This window comes from Leucoraja erinacea, unplaced genomic scaffold, assembly GCF_028641065.1.
Source record: "Leucoraja erinacea ecotype New England unplaced genomic scaffold, Leri_hhj_1 Leri_63S, whole genome shotgun sequence".
In the NCBI taxonomy this organism is placed as follows: Eukaryota; Metazoa; Chordata; class Chondrichthyes; order Rajiformes; family Rajidae; genus Leucoraja; species Leucoraja erinaceus.
In genome coordinates this window covers 101,981-118,749 of record NW_026576553.1, presented here as the reverse complement: position 1 = coordinate 118,749, position 16,769 = coordinate 101,981, and the positions used below count along the sequence as shown (strand labels likewise).

General features: G+C 50.3%; 1 protein-coding gene across 1 annotated transcript in view; it reads right to left on the bottom strand.

Annotated features, from left to right (window-relative positions):
- Nucleotides 1-15,305, bottom strand: part of LOC129694371 (pyruvate carboxylase, mitochondrial-like) — a 538,031-nt gene extending 522,726 nt beyond the window's left edge. Inside the window, exon 1 of the mRNA XM_055631071.1 lies at nt 15,235-15,305. The gene's annotated coding sequence lies outside the window, so the exon portion shown is untranslated. The remainder of the gene's footprint in view (nt 1-15,234) is intronic.
- Between the last annotated feature and the right edge of the window lie 1,464 nt (nt 15,306-16,769).

Genomic DNA, 16,769 nt, shown 5'->3' with positions numbered 1-16,769 from the left:
CAAATGTCTACACAGCTGTAAGTACCCTTAATTTGGTTTGAAAATGAAAATATGGTTATGGTTAGTTTGAAGGAAAAAAGCACTGCCTGCAAATGGTTGTTTGGGGGGTTTGGGTTCACTCTCTCTCCACCCCCTCCTCTCTCTCTCCCCCCCCCCTCCTCTCTCCCCCCCCCCCCCCCCTCCCCCCCCCCCCCCCCCCCCCCCTCTCCCCCCCCCCCCCTCTCTCTCCCCCCTCCTCCTTCCCCCCCCATCCCCTCTCCTCTCTCCCCACCCCCCTCTCCCCTCTCTCCCCTCTCCTCTTCCACCCCCTCCTCTTCCCCCCCCCTCTGCTGCCCCCCCTCCCTCCCCCTCTGTGCTCCCCACCTCTCAGCACCCCCTCTCTCTCCTCCCCTCTCTCTGTGTCTCTGCCCCTTCTCTCTCTCTGCCCTCACTCTCTACCCCGCCCCCCTCTCTAGATGTGACTGCAAGTTGGGGGCTATGCGTCAGTAGATAGGGTGGTTATGGGGTAAAAGGAGCAAATTAATAATATTAATATAATATCAAGGGGGGTAATTAGCGTGAGTGCGGTGGGGGGGAAGAGGGGGGATAGTTAGTGTGTGTGACGCTGCATGCCGCCTCCCCCCCCCACAACCGCACGTTGGGGGAACAGACCCAACGGGTCTGCACTTGGTCTAGTATCTATATTACTAAAACTCTGTTCTTGACCGGTTTTGGCTTTCTGTGCTGCGGTTTCCGAGAGTACGCCGCCACCTACGGCCGTCATTTTTGGCCACCTTGCTCAGAGCCCCCCTCCGCCGCGTGTGTGCCGAGGAATTTTCCCGTCGATGAAAATTGACAGAGATATTAATGTTTTTACAACTTCCCCATTCTCTCTGCTGCCCCTGCTGGAGGGAGGAAAAGCGACTATAAAACCAGGAAGTGGTGTGCCTCAATCAGTCTCTGCAAGTGGTGTGCCTCAACCAGTCTCTGCAAGTGGTGTGCCTCAATCAGAGCTTTGAATGACACTGACAAATGTCTACAGCACTGCGAGTACCCTTAATCCTCTTTGAAAATGAAAATATGGTCTCCCCCTTTAAAAAAAGCACTGCCTGCTCTCTAGCACTCTCTCCCTCCTCCCCCCCCATCTCTCCTCTCTCTCTATTTGTCATCCCCTCCATGAGGACATTTAGTGTGTGTAACGCTGTCTATGAGAACCCCAACGGGTCTGCACTTGGTCTAATATATTATTAAAGTCTGTTCTTGACAGTTTTGGCGATCTGTGCTACGATTTCCGAGAGAAACGCCGCCACCTACGGCTGTCCTTTTTGGCCACATCTCCAGAGCCCCCTGTAAAGGTTTGTAGGTTTTTTGGCTCAATGGTAAAATGACAGGGCAGATGGTCCCTATTGTGACAGATTGTGGTCTGCAAGCTGGAGGAAGGCAGAGGGTCGCTTCTCTGAGCTGTGGACTCACATGTCCGCACAACGTATAAGTACTTAACTAAAATGAAAGTAAACAGTAAAAAAGCACTATTGGTTGTTTGCACTCTGTATCCTCCTCTTTTGTACCCCCTCCTCCCTCCTCTACCCCCCCCGCCCTCTCCAGTTCCCCCCCTCCTTCCCCCTGAAACCCCTCCCCCACCGCCCCTACCTACCCTCCACCTTTCCCCTTCACCCCACCCTCCCTCTTCCCTCCTTTTTGTACATTCCGGTGTCTCTTTCTCTCTGGATGGCTAACCCCACTCTCTAACCCCCCCCCCCCCCCCCCCCAACACAACGGCACGTGGGGAGACCCAACGGGTCTGGGGTTGTATTGTATGTGGAGTTTTTAGACTTTAGAGTTGTGGAGGGAAACGGGCACTTTGGTCCATTGTAACTAGCACTGTCCTACACACAAGACCCAATTTACCATTTACAGAAGCCAATTAACCTACATACCTGTACAGTCTGATCTACCTCTATTTCATTGAGGACATTGGACTCTGTCTATGAGAACCGGTCGGCACAGTGGTGCAGCGGCACCTCATTCCTCACACATTCCAGGATGTAAAGGTTTGTAGGTTGTTTGGCTTTGGTAAAGATTGCAGATGGTCCCTAGTGTGACAGATTGTGGTTGAGTGACGGGGATCGCTGGTCAGCGTGGACTCAGTCCGCACCGTATCTCTAAACTAAACTAAACTATATTTCTGCACTCTGTATCTTCCTCTTTTGTACATTACCAGTTAATTCCCCTTTTGTACATTCCGGTTAATTCCCCTTTTGTACATTCCGGTTCATTCTCGGGATGGCGGGAGAATGGAGCAGCTGGGCTTGTACACTGTGGAGTTTAGAAGGATGAGAGGGAATTTTATTGAAACATGTAAGATTGTTAAGGGTTTGGACACGCTAGAGGCAGGAAACATGTTCCCGATGTTGCGGGAGTCCAGAACGAGGGGCCACAGTTTAAGAATAAGGAGTAAGCCATTTAGAATTTAGGAGGACCAAGAAACCAAGAAAGGAGCTGAGGAAACACTTTTTCTCACAGAGAGTGGTGAGTCTGTGGAATTCTCTGCCTCAGAGGGCGCTGGAGGCAGGTTCTCTGGATGCTTTCAAGAGAGAGCTAGATAGGGCTCTTAAAAATAGCGGAGTCAGGGGATAGGGGGAAGAAGGCAGGAACTGGGTACTGATTGGGGATGATCAGCCATGATCACATTAAATGGCGATGCTGGCTCGAAGGGCCAAATGGCCTACTCCTGCACCTATTGTCTATTAGTCCGAGTTGATTGCATCTCTGTATGGTATAACAGATCTGTTTGGATAGCGTGCAAAACAAAGCTTTTTATTAGCCCCTCTGTACGTGACAATAATGAACCCAAATCTACAACCTTAAACATGTATATTACAAACAACTGACTTCTCTACACATGACAATGATAAACCTAGATCTGCTAACTCGCTGGCCCCAAACCAGAAGCGTCCACATCGCGGGGCTGGAAACTGGAAGTATCCTGATCTGCTCCCACCATCATCTATTGCAACAAGTGAAGGCTCCCGCTGATTGCCGCCGGAAGCTTGCGTCCTTTTCAGAATGGACGATGACAGCGATGTCAACATTTGAAACATGGAAGATGGACATGAAAGAAGACGCTAACTCGCTTGCTCCAAATAGACCTAAAATTACCTTGGTATTCTCCTTAATCCTACCCACCATAGATATTTAATGGGCCCTTTTAGCCCTCTGGACTCCTAGTTTAAGTTCTTTCCTGCTTCCTTTGTATTCCTCAAGAACCATGTCCGATTTCAGCTTCATAAACCTTTCATGCAATTCCTTTTAAAAAATCAAGACACAAGTGCTGGAGTAAGTGGGGCAGGCAGTATCGTCGGACAACATGGATAGGTGACGTATACAGGTCGGGGCTCTTCTTCAGACCAAGTTCTTTTACTTTCTGACTAAAGGGCATAGCGGTAGAGTTGCTGCCTAACAGCACTTGCAGCGCCATAGACTCGGGTTCGATCCTGACTGCAGGCGCTGTCTGTACGGAGCTTGTACGTTCTCCCCATGACCTGTGTGGGTTTTCTCCGAGATCTTCGGTTTCCACCCACACTCCAAAGACGTACAGGTTAGTAGGCAAATTGGCTGGCTAAATGTAAAAATTGTCCCTAATGTGTGTAGGGTAGTGTTAACATGCGGGGAGTGCTGGGTCGGCGCGGACCCGGTGGGCCGAAGGGCCTGCTTCTACGCTGTATCTCTAAACTGAACTAAACTGGTCATTCAAGGTTCTCCTCCCCGATGTTATCTTTCATCCTCAGTGGAACACACTGATCCCTGATCCCCAACTCTAACCAGCTTTGTCATATGTCAGATCTAGATTTACTTTCAAACAGCCACTCCCAATCATATACTCCCAGTTCATGGCAAATCCTGTTGTATGTAAAAACAAGTAAACCTGCTCTCCTCCCTCCCCAACATTCACCTTTTTCCCCCCCTATTCTCGTACTGCATCACTAAAATCTAACAGCAGCACGGTGGCATAGCAGTAGAGTTACTGCCTTACAGCGCCAGAGACCAGGGGTCTTTCCTGACTGCGGGTGCTTGCCTGCACGGAGTTTGCATGTTCTCCTCGTGACCTGCATTGGATTTCTCCGGGTGCTCCGGGTTCCTCCCACACTCGAAGGATGTACAAGTCTGCAGGTTAATTGGCTTGGTATAAATTTAAATTGTCCCTAGTGTGTGTCGAATAGTGTTAATGTGCAGGGATCGCTGGTCGTCGCCGACTCAGTTTCCGGTTTCCTCGCTGTATCTCTAAACTAAAAATGAAGTCCGAATGTTTAAGAATTTAATTGATTGTCTAGCTCCTGCTGGCTAATGGGAAGCCTTTAGTACAAGCCCATCAGAGCGTACTTGCATACTTCTTATTTGAATTTAGTTTAGTTTATTATCACATGAGCTGAGGTACAGTAAAAGATTTTTGTTGCGTGCTAACCAGTCAGTGGAAAGACAAGGCATGATTACAATTGAGCCATCCACAGTGTACAGATAGATGGTAAAGGGAATAACATTTAGTGCAAGATAGAGCCAGTCAAAGTCAGATCAAAGATAGAGATAGCCCGAGGGTCTCCAATGAGATGGATAGAAGTTCAGGACTGCTCTCTAGTTGTTGGTAGGATGGTTCAGTTGCTGGTCCTGAATCTGGAGTTGTGCTTTTTTCACACTTCTATACCTTTTGCCCGACGGGAGAGGGGAGAAGAGGGAGTGACCGGGGTGCGACTCGTCGTTGGAAGGTTGGATTGTGTGATGGCCTGGGCTGCGTCCACAATTCGCTGCAATTTCTTGCATCCTGATAAAATAAATAATTTCTCTGGCACATATTATACCCGAGTTCTACACATATTGCCTCACTGGACCTCAGAGTCCTCTCCGAGTGCCTCTGTGACAAACTCCCTGAGCAGATGTTCCACAATGCTGAGAACTATATTCTGCACTCTGTATCTTTTCCCTTCATCCTACCTATTGTAATTGTTTTGCTCGATTGTATCTAATGTATACTATTATTACACAATTTGATTGGACAGCATGCAAAACACAACTTTTCACTGTATCTCGATAAACATAAACCTCATCAGTAAAGCAAGTTCCCCTCCTCTTTCACATCACATCGATATACAAGGAACGAAGGGAAATGGATCACGTGCAGGCAGAAGAGATTTGTTTAACTTAGCATCAGGTTTGGCACGGACATTGCGGGCCGAAGGGCCTCTTCCCGAGCTGTACACTTCTAAGCTATTCCACACTATCGTGACTCCTTCAGATCATGATCCACAGGAGTCACTGCCTCAAAAAGGCAGCCAGCATCATCAGAGACCCACACCATCCTGGCCACACATTCATTTCACTCCTGCCATTGAGAAGAAGGTACAGGAGCCTAAAAATGGTAACGTCCAGGTTCAGGAGCAGCTTCTTCCCTACAACCATCAGGCTTTTAAACACTACATCACCCAACTTAGCTCCAAACTACTTGGGGGCATGTTCTTGTCTGCTTACTTGCAGTAGCACAACAGATATGTAAACCCAGTACTCTGGAACATCACAATAAACAACAAAAAAGTTCAGTGTGTATATTGTATATATATATATTGTTCTTTAGACTTTAGAGATGCAGTGTGGAAACGGGCAATTTGGCCCAACGCAACCGCGCCGACCATCGATCCCCGTACATTAGCACTGTACTACACACCAGGGACAATTTACATTTTACAGAAGCCAAGTAACCTACAAACCTGCACGTCTTTGGAGCGTGGAAGGAAACCGGAGCACCCGGAGAAAACCCAATGCGTTCACAGGGAGAACAAACAAACTCCGTACAAAGAGCACCCGAGGTCAGGATCTAACCAGGGTCACTGGTGCTGTAAGGCAGCAACTCTACCGCTGCGCCATCATGCCGCCCCTGAATTGTGAAACTAGGGGAAGGGATGTAGGTAGAGAAGGAGACGAGAAATAGGTGTGTCAGGGAGACGGAGTGGGGGGTAAGAAAGGGATGTGTGCGGAAGAAAGGGGTGGGGGCAAGAGGAGTGGGTTCCTTGTTTTTATTTACAACAGTATTTGCCAGAAACTGGGATTACAGACTCCAGGTTCAGGATCGAACCCGGGTCTGGCACAACTCTACCACCGTGCCACAGTCCCGCCCCTGTTCTGGGACAGATGACAATAAAGCACTCTTGAACCTTGGCATATGCATCCCCACACATTGAGCTGCCAGTTCTTTTCATGGTATTAATATTGTCAATCCGTTTACCGATCCAAGCTCAAAGCTCATGTGCCCGACCCATTACACTCCTGATAATAAAATAAATATATACAGTACGACTGTCAGTCCCGTGGTATCCATTAACCTGGTCTGACCTGTTCTTTCCTTGAGAATGACTCGACTTAACCTTTGCCTTCTCCTTAATCATTCAACCTGCTAACCTACTGGTCTAGTTCCCAACCTTCTGCCACACCCGTTTAAATCTTGTCATAGAGTATGGAAGGCCCTTCAGCCCAATTTGTCAAGTTGGTATTCTGTCAAGTCCCATTTTCCTGCATTTGGCCCATATCCCTCTAAACCCTTCCTGTCCATTATATATCGTATCTGTACAAACCCTTGATTAGTACAGGTGTCAGGGGGTTTGGAGAGAAGGCAGGAGAATGCGGTTCGGAGGGAGAGATAGATCAGCCATGATTGAACGGAGTAGACTTGGCCCAATTCTGCTCCTATCATCTATGAACATGAAATGTATTTTCAAAGTTGCAACTGCATCCGCTTCTATCGCTTCCTTGATTGATTGATTGAACAATACGACCTGGAAGCAGGCCCTTCGGCCCACCGAGGCCACGCCAACCCTCGATCACCCGTTCACACCAGTTCTATGTTATTCCACATTCACATCCGCTTCCAACACACTAGGCAGTAATTTTACAGGAGGCCACTTAAACAACAACCTCGCACGTTTATGGGATGTGGGAGGAAACTGGAGCACCCGGAGGAAAGCCATGCTGTCACAGGGAGAACGTGCAAACTCCACACTCAGACAGCACCTGAGGTTTAGTTTAGTTAAGTTTGGAGATACAGCGCGGGAACAGGCTCTTTGGCCCACCGAGTCCGCACGACCAATGATCCCCGCACACTAACACTGTCCTACACTATGATTTACACCGTTACATTTATACCAAGCCAATTAACCGACACACCTGTACCTCTTTGGAGTGTGGATGGAAACCGAAGATCGTGGAGAAAACCCAGACGGTCAGGGGGAGAAAGTACAAACTCCATACAACAGCACCTGTAGTCAGGATGGAACCCAGGTCTCTGGAACTAGTAGCAAATCTACCACTGGGTCACCATGCCACCGATCAAACAATGGATCTCTGGCGCTGTGAGACAGCAGCTCTATCAGCTGCAATACTGTGCTTCCCCTACAACATCATGGTGATACGAGTTCCTCTGGCATCTTATACCAGTTACGGACTACCCTCGGAATGAAGACGTTGCCCAGAAGTCCCTCTTTAATCTCTTCCCTCTCACCTTAAGCCTGTGCCCTCTTGTTTTAGAATCCTCTATCTTGGAAAAAAGACTGTGAGCGTTCACTGTTTCCGAGCCCGTCATGATCTTGTACACCACAATAAGGTGAACACCTCGGCCTTCTGAGGTACCAGAGGAGAGCTGTATGTCGGAGACGCAGGTCTTTCGAGAGCTAGGTTTCACCATCTCAGTGACCATAAATATCTTGCTGCAGTATTCAAAAAGCACTCCTCCAGGTCTCCCAACCAAAGATTATCCCTCAGTTTTCTGGCCAAGACGTTGGGTATTTTTAAAGCAGAGGTTTTTGATTTTGAAGGGTGTCAAAGGCTACAGGGAGAAGGCAGGAGAATGGGGTTGAGAGGGGAAAAAAATAAATCAGCCATGACTGATTGGCGGAGTAGCCTCGATGGGCTGAATGGCCTAAATTTACTCCAATGACTTATGAAAAGTACGCAAAGACATGGCGTCCCCAGCCATCTGCGGCAATAAATTCCACAGATTCATCACTCTCTGGTTAAAGAAATTCCTCCTCGTCTCATTTCTAAAGATACGTCCTTTAATTCTGAGGCTGTGCCCTCTAGTCCTAGACTTTCCCCTCTAGTGGAAACATCCTCTGCCATTCACTCTATTCAGGCCAATCAATTCAGTTAATCAAAACTATCTTATCTACCTATGCTGCCACCTTCAGGGATCTTTGGATTTGTACACCAACGTCCTTCTGTTCCTCAATACTTGGGAGGTCATGTTGGAGTTGAATAAGACGTTGGTGGGGCCGCATTTAGACCATTGTGTTCAGTTCTGGGCACAGTGTCACAGGAAAAATGTTGCCCAGCTGGATAGGATGCAGAGAAGAATTACGAGGATGTTACCAGGACTAGAGTCTGAGCTAAAGGGAGAAATTGGGCAGGCTGGGGCTCGATTCCTTGGCGTGCAGGAGGATGAGGATGATCTTATAGAGGTGTATAGATCAGGTAGATGCACAGTCTCTGGCCCAGGGTAGATGAATCAAGGACTAGAGGACATGGGTTTAAGGCGAAGGGGAAAACATTTAATAGGAATCTAAGGGGTAACTTTTTCACACAAAGGGTGGTGGGTGTATGGAATAAGCTGCCAGCGGTAGCTGAGGCTGGGACTATCCCAACGTTAAAGTTAGACAGGTGCATGGACAGGACAGGTTTAGAGGGATATGGACCAAACATGGACTAGTACAGATGGGACATGTTGGCCAATGTGGGCAAGTTGGGCTGAAGGGCCTGTTTCCACGCTGAATCGCCCTATGACTCTACGACTCTGACTCCCTGGGGCCCATCTGTTCATTGTGTCTTCCACTCTTAATTGTCCTTGCACTTATTAGGATTAATTTGCCTTTGTTCTTGCGCTGCTCGTCTTACCAACTGATCAGTATCACCCTATAGCCAACAACTATCCTCATCACTACAGCTTTTCATGTTCAAGATGCAACTGCAGATGCTGGATAATCGAAGGTAGACAAAAGTGCTGGAGAAACTCAGCGGGTGCGGCTGCATCTATGGAGCAAAGGAAATAGGGAACGTTTCAGGCCGAAACCCATCTTCAGGCTTTTCATGTCATATGCAAGCTTAATAATAACATGCTGAATCTAAGATGATCTATGCCTTATTCTGTTACTGTAACCCTTTGTGCCAGAAGAAACAACTTCCTGAAGCCAACCCTTTTTGAGAGACAATAGACAATAGGTGCAGGAGTAGGCCATTTGGCCCTTCGAGCCAGCACCGCCATTCAACGTGATCATGGCTGATCATCCCCAATCAGTACCCCTTTCCTGCCTTCTCTCCCAAATCCCCATGACTCCGCTATTTTTAAGAACCCTATCTAGCTCTCTCTTGAAAGCATCCAGAGAACCTGCCTACACCGCCTTCTGAGACAGAGAATTCCACAGACTCACCACTCTCTGTGAGAAAAAGTGTTTCCTTGTCTCCGTTCTAAATGCTTACTCCTTATTCTTAAACTGTGGCCCCTGGTTTTGGACTCCCCCAACATTGGGAACATGTTTCCTGCCTCTAGCATGTCCAAGCCCTTAACAATCTTATATGTTTCAATGAGATATCCTCTCATCCTTCTAAACTCCAGAGTGTACAAGCCCAGCTGCTCCATTCTCTCAGCATATGACAGTCCCACCATCCCGGAAATTAACCTTGTAACATAGAAACATAGAAATTAGGTGCCAGGAGTAGGCCATTCGGCCGCCCTTCGAGCCTGCACCGCCATTCAATATGATCATGGCTGATCATCCAACTCAGTATCCTGTACCTGCCTTCTCTCCATACCCCCTGATCCCCTTAGCCACAAGGGCCAATCTAACTCCCTCTTAAATATAGCCAATGAGCTGTCCTCAACTACCCTCTGTGGCAGAGAGTTCCAGAGATTCACCACTCTCTGCGTGAAAAAAGTTCTTCTCATCTCGGTTTTAAAGGATTTCCCCTTTATCCTTAAGCTGTGACCCCCTTGTCCTGGACTTCCCTAACATCGGGAACAATCTTCCTGCAAACCTACGCTGCACTCCCTCAATAGCAAGAATGTCCTTCCTCAAATTAGGGGACCAAAACTGCACATAATACTCTAGGTGTGGTCTCACTAGGGCTCTGTACAACTGCAGAAGGACCTCTTTGCTCCTATATTCGAGTCCTCTTGTTATAAAGGCCAACATGCCATTCGCTTTCTTCACTGCCTGCTGTACCTGCATGCTTACTTTCATAGACTGATGTACAAGGACCCCCAGATCCTGTACTTCCTCTTTTCCCAACTTGACGCCATTTAGATAGTAATCTGCCTTCCTGTTTTTGCTACCAAAGTGGATAACCTCACAATTATCCGCATTAAACTTCATCTGCCATGCATCTGCCCACTCACCCAACCTGTCCAAGTCACCTTGAGAGTTTGAATAAGATTTTGTTTTAGCTTAGTGAAACAGCGTGGAAACAGGCCCTTTGGCCCAACTAGTCCACACCGACCAGCGATCCCACGCACACTAACACTATCCTACACACACTAGTGACAATTTACATATATACCAAGCCAATTACCCTACAAACCTGTATGTCTTTGGAATGTGAGAGAACACCAACGCAGGTCACGGAGGAGAACGTACAAACTCCGTACAGACAGCACCCGTAGTCAGGATCGAATCTGGGTCTCTGGTGCTGTGAGGCAGCAACTCTACAGCTGCGCCACCGTGCTGGTGTATAAAATCATGAGGGGCATAGATAGGGTGAAAGCACAGTCTTTTATCCAGGGTAGGGAGATCAAAAACAAGAGAGCATACTTTTAAAGTGAAGATCAAGATTTAATAGGAATCTCCAGTTTCTTCCCACACTCCAAAGAGTTCAGGTTTTGTAGGTAAATCGCTTGGTATCATTGTAAATTGTCCCCTGCGTGTGTAGGATAGTGTTAATCTGCGGGGATCGCTGGTCGGCGCAGACTCAGTAAGCCCAAGGGCCTGTTTCCGCGCTGCATCTCTAAACTAATCTAAACTTAACTAAACCTCTTTCAGATCATCCTTTCTGCCTCCTGAACTCCAAATAATAAAGTTCTATCTGCGATCTACTATTATTTTACAAACAGTTTGTGAATAGTCAAGTCAGAAAGTCATCGAGCGACACAGCACAGAAATAGGCCCTTCGGCCCATCTTGTCCACTCACCGACCAAGTTGGCATTCTAGGCTAGTCCCATTTTTCTGCGTTTGGCCCATATTCCGCTAAACCTTTCCTATCTCTATGTCTGTCTTTTGGACATCTAATTAGACTTGTATTTCTTTATGTCTTAGGGGACCATTTGGCCCATTGAGTCTATGCCAGCCCAGAGCAATCCCATCCTTCCTCATTTCCCTACAACTTACTGTCTCTCAACACCCACAAAATCCCCCCCATTTCTCCTACCACCATGTGAACAAGGCGCTTCTTACAATGGTCAATTAACTACCGACATGAACATCTTGGGGATGTGGGGGAAAAAAAACAAGAGCACCCAGAAAGCACCCTAGTGGTCACACTTTAGACTTTTAGAGATAGTGTGGGAACAGGCCCTTCGGTCCACCAAATCCACGCCAACCAGAGAATCACCCCGCACACTAGCAATATCCTACACACAAGGGACAATTTACTATTTTTTTTTAACCAAAGCCAATTAACCTACAAACTTGTGTAGAATGGAACTGCAGATACTTGTTTATCCCTAAGATAGACACAGAAGGGTCTCGACCCAAAACATCACCCATTCCTTCTACCCAGAGTTGCTGCCTGTCACGCTGAGTTACCCCAGCATTTTGTGTCTATCATCGGTGTAAACCAGCAACTGCAGTTCATTCCCTTCACAAAGTGCTGGAGTTGAGTTACTCCTGTACTTTATGTCAACCTAGAAACCTATTTGGAATGTGGGAGGAAACCAGAGCACCTGGAAAAAACCCACGCGGTCACGGGAAGAACGTACTGCGTCGCCCGTAGAATGTGCAAACTTCACATGAACCACGGCAGAGATCAGGGCAATCTCTCCTCTCGTGGCAAATCTGCCATCCCAGGAGCCAGTCTAAGAGGGCTGAGAGGAGATGTGGGAGAAATAGATAAAGCAATACGGGGTGTGGACAGGATAGTGCTGAGGGCGGCACATCGATAGAGTTGCTGCCTTACAGCTCCAGAGACCCAGGTTGGATCCTAACTAAGGGTGCTTGCTGTACGGAGTTTGTACGTTCTCCCCATGACATGCATGGGATTTCTCCGAGATCTTCGGTTTCCTCCCACACTGCAAAAGAGGCGCACGTTTGTCGGTTTATTGGCTTGGCATAAATTTAAATTGCCCCTCGTGTGTAAGATAGTGTTAATGCATGGGGATGGGGTACCTTGGATGGCATGGATGTGTGGGGCATGTTTCTATGCTGCTTGACTCTGATACTAAGGGTCCATTGAGTGGCGGCATTGGAGTGTAGCAGTAGAGTTACTGCCTTGCAGCGTCAGAGATCTGGGTTCGATCCCGACTACAGGTGCTTGTCTGTATGTCCTGCGTGGGTTTCCTCCAAGATCTTCGGCTTCCTCCCACACTCCAAAGGAGTACAGGTTTGCAGGTTAATTGGCTTGGTACAACTGTCAATCGTCCCTAGCATGTGTAGGATAGTGAATGTGTAGGGATCTTTGGTCGGCTGAATAGCCTGTTTCTGCACCATATCTCTAAACTAAACTAAGTTGCCCCGCTTGATGGAAGGGCCGAGGACTAAATGTCACGGATTAACATGAGAGAAGAAGAAAATCAAGGGTGACACACTCCTACAAAAAATTAATTCACAGGGAGAAAACTTAAAAAAATAAATAGAAAGTGTATGTGTCTAGCATATGAAAACCGCAAGACCAGAAGACATAGCAGCAGGATCAGACTATTAGATCAGTGGCTGCTCTGCCATTCAATCATGGCTGACTTGTTTTTCCCTCTAAACCCCATTCTCCTACCTTCTCCCCCTAACCTTTAACGCCCTTACGAACCATGAACCTGCTAATCTCCACTTTCGAAATACCCAATGACTTGGCCTCCACTGCTGTCTGTGGCAATGAATTCCACAGATTCACCACCCTCTGGCTAAGGATTCCTCCTCGTCTCCATTGTAAAGGTACGTCCTTTTATTCTGAGGCTGTGCCCTCTGGTCCTAGGCTCTCCCCTTACAATAAACATCCACTCCACATCCACTCGATCTGGGCCTTTCATTATCCATCAGTCTGAAGAAGGGTTTTGGCCTGAAACGTCACGTATTTCCTTCGCTCCATAGATGCTGCATCACCCGCTGAGTTAGCACTTTTGTCTACTTTCTTTAGACAATATGGCTCAATGAGACCTCATTCTTCAAAACTAAACAGAGGGCAGTGAGTGCCTGGAACGTGCTGAAGGGGGGGGGGGGGCGTTGGAGGCAAATACAATAGTGACATTTTAGAGGCTTTTAAACAGGCACTTGGATATGTAGGGAATGGAGGGATATGGTGTCACGTGGAGGCAGAGATTAGCTTAACCTGGCATTATGACTTTGTGGGCTGAAGGGCCTGATCCTGTGCGGTGCTGTATCAACCTCAGCTGTACCTGCCCTGCTGAGTACTTGTAGCATATTCTCCTTTTCATAGGTCATATTTACATAGCCCAATTGACCCACACCGCTCAACATGTCCCAGCAGCACTCGTCCCACCTGCCTGCGGTTGACCCATATCTCTTTAAACCTATTCTATCCTTGTACCTGTCTAAATGCTTCTTAAATGTAGCAATAGTCCTGCCTCATCTACCTCCTGCAGTAGCTCATTCCATACACCCCCCACCCTTTGTGTAAAAAGGTTACCCCTCAAGGTCAACCTCTCCCTCCAGCTCAGGCCCTCGAGTCCTGGTAACATCCTCGTAAATCTTCTCTGCACCCTTTCCAGCTTGACAACAACTTCCCTGTAAAACAGTGCCCAAAACTGAATGCAAACGTCTTAAATAACTGCAACATTAACTCCCCTCCCCCCAAATTCTGTACTCGGATTAAACAGGAAGGGTGCAGGGTGCTGTCCGGTATCAATGATGAAGCAAATGCAGTTATGCCAAAGGCTTTGGTTACTCTGTGTTTGGTTGGGTGGGGGTTGGAAGTTACAATCCTATCAGATATAAATGGTATTGTATTATTGTGATGAAGTACAAGCCAGTAGATAACAGGGAGAAAGGCGACACTTTAATGTAAAACTTTCACAACAACACTTTCCCAAATGATTAATTGAAGACTTTTTTTTACAGCAGAATCAGGCCTGGCCAAGTTCCAGAATCTAATCCAGAAATATAATTAAACCAATGTGTAATTATACCAGACAGTTACATAAACCACACTAAAAAGTAACTAAATAAGACCAGGGTTGACCGGAGTCTGCAAGATAATATTTTATCATCGCTAGAACTGCAGCAAAGTTCAAACACAGTAACAGCAGAACTAAAGAGAAAATCAAAGCTGCACTGGATTTGAATTAGGTCTGACAAGTGCCAGCACGAGTCCAGATCGGTATCAGCGCCAGACTAGTTGATCAAAATCTGGACTGCAGCCGAATCTGCACCAAGAGCGGAATCTGGAGCAACAACCGTCCTTGGGATCCGGACCACAAATTTGCACCAGGACTCCAGAAGCTGACCCTCTCCACAGACACACACCCGGAGTTGCAATGGCTGCCGGAGGATAGGCATGGGACACAGATCCCAGGACCAGAAGCAACATACCCCCAGCTCGGGGAGGGCGGATTGCAACATCAGACCTGAACCACAGACCGAGATTGAGAGCCGGGACCAGCCCTGCAGCAATGGGACCTGGACCAATCCCCAGACCTGCACTGGGAACCGGACCGGAGACCCGAAGCCACAGACCGAGAGCCGGGACCAGCTCTGCACTGCACCGGGACCCGGACTAGAACCCAGGAGCAGCACGGGACCAGAACCTGGACCTGAGTCCTGGCACAGTCAGACTCCAGTTGCACAGTCAGACTCCAGCGCCACACGATACAGGGGCCACAGACAGACCGAGACCATCCCATACGTAGACTGGGACCCGCAGCCGACTCCAGATGCAGCGCCTGACTGTGACCCCGAACCCCCCCACCAGCTGATGTCGCCTCTCCTTCCCCGGCAGCCCTGGGTCACGGAGTCCCGAGGCCCGTGTGTCCAGAGCCGCCGACTACCTGACATGTCCCCGCTTACCTCAGCCTCCTCCTCCGCCGCCGCCGCCGCTCCCACCGTCCGCTCCGCTCCGCGTGCAACCTCGCCCCGCCCCCAATGGCCCGCCCCCGCCCTCCGCCGCCGCCCATTGGCGGGCACCGCTGTCAGTCAGCGGGGCGGGGGCGGGACCAAGTGCACGCCTTCAAACGGGCAAAAAGGGTTTAAAGAGCTCGCGCGGCGCCCGCCCCCAGGCGTTGGTGACCCCGCCCCCTCGTGCCTCTGGCCACGCCCCCTCGCGTCACCGGTCCCCCGCCCTTCAACGCCATGCGTCATTGGCCCCGCCTCCCCCCATAGCGTCCTGTGATCCCGCCCCCTCCCCGTCTGCCGCTGTTGCCCGTCATACGTCACTGGTCCCGCCCACCAGCGTCGATGATCCAGTGCCACGCGACATGGGCCAGGCCAAGCTGCAATCACCTCGCGCGTCACTGATCCCGCCCCCCATCCACGCGTCATGGCCCGCACCCCTAGTCACACTGACCCCCCCGCCCCCGTTCCAGACGTAATTGAACTCGCCACACCCCCCCACGCCATGCGTCACTGACCCCCCGCCCCCACGGATCAATGACCCCGCGACATTTTTAGTCACACCCCCAAACGTCATAAATACCCCCGCCCCTGTTGCGTCACCAACCCCACACCTAGAGCCACACCCTCCCCCTCCCCCTCCCCCACCCTCCCCCTCACCCTCCCACACCCCTCCCCCTCCCCCCTCCCCACCCTCCCCCTCACCCTCCCACACCCTCCCCCTCACCCTCCCCTCCCACACCCCTCCCCCTCCTCCACCCCCCTCCCCCTCCCACACCCTCCCCCTCACCCCCCCCCCCCTCCCCACCCTCCCCCCCTCCCCCTCCCACCTCCCCCACCCTCCCCCACCCCCCCCCCCTCCCCCTACCCCCCACCCCCCCCCCCACCCCCCCCCCCCCCCACCCTCCCCCTCACCCTCCCCCCTCCCCCCTCCCACACAACCTCCCCCTCACACCCCTCCCCTCCACCCTCCCCCTCCTCCACACCCTCCCCCTCACCCTCCCACACCCCCCCCCCCCTCACCCTCCCACACCCTCCCCCTCACCCTCCCCACCCTCCCCCTCCCCTCACCCCCCCCCCCACCCTCCCCCCTCCTCCACACCCTCCCCCTCCTCCCTCCCACTCCCTCCCCCTCACCCTCCCACACCCTCCCCCTCCCTCCCAACACCCTCCCCCTCACCCTCCCACACCCTCCCCCCTCACCCTCCCCCCCCCCTCCCCCTCCCACACCCTCCCCTCACCACTCCACCCCACACTCCTCCCCCTCACCACTCCCACCACCCTTCCACACCCTCCCACACCCCCCCCTCCTCCACATCCTTCCACACCCTCCCACACCCCCCCCCTCCTCCACACCCTCCCCCACACCCTCCCCCCCCTCCCCTCCCCCTCCCCCTCCCCTCCCCCCCCCACCCCCCCCCCCCCACCCCCCCCCCTCTTCCTCCCCCACCCTCTCCCCACACCCTCCCCCACCCTCCCTCCCCACCCCTCCC